This window comes from Dendrobates tinctorius, unplaced genomic scaffold (genome assembly GCF_039654945.1).
Source record: "Dendrobates tinctorius isolate UK_male_01 unplaced genomic scaffold, ASM3965494v1 ptg000010l, whole genome shotgun sequence".
NCBI classification, from domain to species: domain Eukaryota; kingdom Metazoa; phylum Chordata; class Amphibia; order Anura; family Dendrobatidae; genus Dendrobates; species Dendrobates tinctorius.
The window spans coordinates 4,305,128-4,310,189 of NW_027361678.1; the positions used below are offsets into that span (position 1 = coordinate 4,305,128).

Sequence of the window (5,062 nt, forward strand, 5' to 3'; positions counted from 1 at the left end):
TGATACTCCTGTATATACAATATGTAGGAAATATTGTGCAGTATCACCTATATACAGTAATATATATAGAGATGTAGCAGTATGACCTACATAATGTACAGGTAGCATATCATCCTACAAAATGGAGAACAGGAGCACATAGCTCAAAAGAAAGAAACTAAAACATAAAATTGACAAAGTCAGTATAAAAATGTACAAAAGTCTTTATTATTCAATTACTCACATACAAAAGGTATGGGCATAAATAGCCACAAACTACAACAACAGGACAAGAATAAGAGGGGTAGGAAACTACTGTAGGTGGCACTGGTCACATTGAGCCTCTCATACTTTTTTACTGGTGTATAATCATATGCCCTGAGCACCCCCATAAAGTGTGCCAGCCCCAGACAACAGGGTACAAACAAATCACTATTACTATCAGTCCAAGTCGACAATTATATACGTAAAGTTAATGATGTCCCTGTGCCAAGCAGTGCGGAGGATCAGAATACACTGAGGAGAGACCAGAGCAGCGGGGTATGGGGAGAAGAATTATATGGGGTCCATTATGCTGTATGAAGTAATATATGGTGCCCATTATACTGTGTGAAGTAATATATGGGGCCCATTATGCTGTATGAAGTAAAATATGGGATCCAGTATACTGTATGAAGTAATATATGGGGCCCATTATACTGTATGGAGCATTATATCGGGCCCATAATACTGTATGCAGTAATATATGGGTCCCATAATACTGTATGGAGCATTATGTGGGGTTAGGGGATGACTTTATTTGTTGTGAATCTGACCGCTGGGACCCCCATGATCCAGGGAAACGTAGCTTTGAAGAGCACCATGTAAATGGAGCTGTGGTCAATCATACGCACTGTGGTGCCATTCACATGTGGCTCTTCAACAAAGTATAGCAAAAATTCACTGATAGGGGCCGATGAGTGTTATAGTTCGTGGTCTGGTGGGAGTTGTGTGGCAAGGCTGCTTTTTTATCCCAGTCCGGCCCTGTGCCAGGCCTACCATTGCCATTAATGACCCTTGTTCTGGATACTTCTTTGTTGTTCTTGTATGTGCGTGTGATGGCGCTGGCATCCTTGTGTTTAGACACCTTTTTTCTATTTATCTAGATCAAAATGTCCACTATTGTACTCAGTTTTGCAGGATATATATAAAAATTTACTTTGTGGGGGGGGGGCGGGGGGCATCATTTTGCTGTTTGCCTCAGGCAGCAGAGAGGCTAGGTTCACCCCTGGGTGAACGCTTGGGTGGTGTTGTAGTCTGTCAGTGGATTACGAAGACGAAAGCTTCTAGATTAAATCATGACTGGAAGAGCCAGAGTAAGAGCACGTGGAAGAGCATGGGGCAAGGACTCACAACCACCCAAGCCTGGTGTTCCTGGCCCGGATTCTGACAAGCCATCACCTACTAATACTGAACTTGTTGGATGAGGATGAAAAAAAAGGAGCCCCTGCAGTTGCTAGACCAGAAGCTAGAGATTTTGACATTGGGGCTGGATTTCAAGATTTGTCAATTGGAGAGCGTGGTGGTCGTAGACGTGACTTCCATGATATGGGTGTTTCCACTAGACAATCCATCCAACATGTCATAGAATCAAAATCTGATTTTTCTGGCAACCTCATCCCTCACCTCGCCACAGTCTTCATCCAAACCCTAACACATCTCTTCAACCTTTCACTTGCAAATGGTGTCTTCCCCTCATCCTTCAAACATGCCTCGATCACACACATACCACTTCTCCCCATGGCTCAAAACTACTGGAACAGCATGTCCATCTTGACCTGTCCTCCCACCTCTCCTCCTGCTCCTTCTTTGACCAGTTACAATATGGCTTCTGACTGCATCACTCAACTGAGACTGACCTACTAACTGCCAACAGCAAGCGACACTACTCTGTCCTCCTTCTCCTGGACCTGTCTTCTGCCTTTGCAACTGTGGACCATTCCTTCTTGCTACAGATTTTTTCATCTCTTGGCATCACAGATTTGGACCTATCCTGGATCTCGTCGTATCTAACTGACCGAACATTCAGTGTCTCCCTCTCCCACAACACCTCCTCACTTCGCCCCATGTCTGTCGGTGTTAACCAAGGCTCAGTTATAGGACCCCTACTCTTGTCCATCTACACCTTCAGCCTGGGACAGCTCATAGAAACCCACGATTTGCAGTATAATCTCAATGCCGATGGCACGCAGATCTACCTATCTGGACCTGACATCACCTCCTTTCTGACCAAAATCCCACCATGTCTGTCCACTTTTTATCTTTGTTTTCAGCTCGTTTTCTAAACGTGGATCAAACAGAATTCATCATCTTTCCCCCATCTCACTCCACCCTTCCACCAGACCTAACCATCAATGTCAATGGCTGCTCACTTTCTCCAGTTGGGCATGCTCAGTGCCTCGGGGTGATCCTCAACTCTGCCCTCTCTTTCAAACCACATATCAAAGCCCTTGCCTGCTCCTGCCGACTCCAACTGAAAAATATTTCCCAGATTCGTACATTCCTTGACCATTAAACTGCAAAAACTCTCGTGCACGCCCTCATCATCTACTGCCTCGACTATTGCAACCTCCTACTCTCTGGCCTCTCCTCTAACACTCTTGCACCACTCCAATCTATCCTAAACTACGCTGCCCGACTAATCCACCTGCCTCCCCATTATTCCCCAACCTCTCCACTCTGCCAAGCCCTTCACTGGCTTCCTATTGTCCAGAGGCTCCAGTTCAAAACCATAACTATGACATACAAAGCCATCCACAACCTGTCTCCTCCATACATCTGTGACATGGTCTCCCAGTACTTACCTACACGCAACCTTCGATTCTCTCAAGATCTCCTATACTCCCCTCTGAACTCTTCTTCCCACAGCCACATTCAAGACTTCTCCCATGCTTCCCCCATACTCTGGAGTTCTCTACCCCAGCATATCAGACTTTCGCCTACTATGCAAAATTTCAAAAGGAACCTGAAGACGCACCTCTTCTGACAAGCCTACAACCTGCAGTGATCTTCAGTCTTATGAACCACCGCACAACCAGTTCTACCCTCTCTAGTGTATCCTCACCCATCCCCTGTAGACTGTGAACCCACGCGGGCAGGGTCTTCTCTCCCTCTGTGCTTGTGTGTGCCTTCGATTGCTCATGTTTATTGTACTTGACTATGTTTGCCCCTTTTTCACATGTAAAGCACCATGGAAAAAATGGCGCTATCAAAATGAATAAAAATAATAACTCTATTCAGCTGTGCACAAACTATGTCAAATTGATTGCTAGACACCAGTGGCTCTTGTACCAGTACCATGTTGACTACAGTCCACAGATGGAATCTAGATCCCTGAGGTCAGCTCTGCTTTATGAGCATGATGAATTAATAGGAAAAGCATGTGGTTTTGATGGAGCTGTTCTTTTCTTGCCAAAGAAACTAAATAAGATCAATGAGGTGGTTAGCCGCACACACAATAGAGAAATAGTAAAGATTACAATTACTTTGACAAATGAGTTACCACCAACTTCACTAACCTGCTTTTACTTTTACAACATTATATTCCGAAGGCTTCTGAAGATGATGAACGTGAAGTAAATAGGTCTGAATTATTATCACCCAAATGATGTTACAGAAGTCAGAACACACAACCGATCTGTGTGGCAAGAATTTACCACCTCAATTTTGCAGTATGAGACTAGTATCATGTTGTGCATTGATGTGAGCCACAAAGTACTTCGAAGTGAAACTGTTCTGGATGTAATGGCAGGCACGGTACTGCATAAGGAACGTGTCTCTGACTGGGGAGTTCATATGGCTAAAACTAGAAAAAATATGGTTCAATGCCCAATTCCCCCCTCCCACTACTCCCCAGGTGATGCACTAATTGGGATACCCTGCTGTCCAATGGGATTAAAGGGGAAGTGGCCTCCAGCCACACCTACCGGGGTTAAATTCAGGTGCCTGGGTTCAGTGACTTCCTCTTTCCTCTGACCCCTGGAAGCTTTTGTCCCACCTTCCCTCCCTTATATATTTAACAGTGCTTAAATTGCCATACTATTTGTACACTTATTAAAAAAAAACCTTGTTAATGATACTAAGTCACAGTGGAAGATGTGGAAAAGGGCAAGGGTTCGTAACTGCTCATAGGCCTGCTCGCCTGTCGGTCACAGACAGGCCCTCGGCAATGAGCCCTTTACGAAATGTACGAGTAAGTGCCTTTCTCTGCTTATGTAATTAATAAACTGGGACCGACCGGTTTCAACCCATCTAGGCCTACCTGTGATTTCATAACGGGGCTGGTGGGAGGGGGGAAGGCACTGTTTGCAACACACGGGTCCCCCAGTCTGTACAATTTGAAATCGAAAATTGCATCACATGCCTTCTATGATGCTTGCAGTAAAGAACTGATTGGACAGATAGCTCTTACCAAATACAACAATCTTACATATCATATTGATGATATTAAATGGGATTTAACTCCGTAGTCTACTTTCAAGCAGTAAGATGGCTGTGAAATTAGTTTTATCGATTATTACAAAAATCAATGTAAGAAGCAGATCACAGACCTGAAACAGCCCGCTCTCATACACAATCCCAAAAAAGCAAGAGGTCCAGGAAATATGCCAACAGGGCCTATTATTCTGATTCCAGAATTCTGCAATTTAACAGGTTTAACTGATAGAATGAGAGCTGATTATTCTGTAATGAAAGAGCTAGCAAATCATACTCGACTAGTAGCAGAACAGAGAGAAAAACAAGTGGGAACATTTTTGGACCATATTCAGAAAGATAACAATGTACAGAAAGAACTTCGGGATTGGGGACTAAGTTTGAACAATAAACTTTTGTCCTTCACTGGAGTTTACTGCTGTTTGTAAATAATAAATTGCCCCCTTACCTTCAGTAAAAAGACTTCATGACTGGGGCTCAAATGCACCAATTACTGTGTGTAATTTGAGAAAGAACGACTCTTCTCCTGACAGAAAGCTTGGTCATCGTAAGATACATCATACCCTGTCAGGAGTACAACCCTCAGCCATACACCACATGAGAACTCCAC

At 44.0% G+C, this 5,062-nt stretch overlaps 1 pseudogene; it reads left to right on the top strand.

Annotated features, from left to right (window-relative positions):
* Positions 1-1,316: 1,316 nt before the first annotated feature.
* On the top strand, positions 1,317-4,505 carry LOC141099743 (piwi-like protein 1 pseudogene; annotated as a pseudogene).
* Positions 4,506-5,062: the final 557 nt, after the last annotated feature.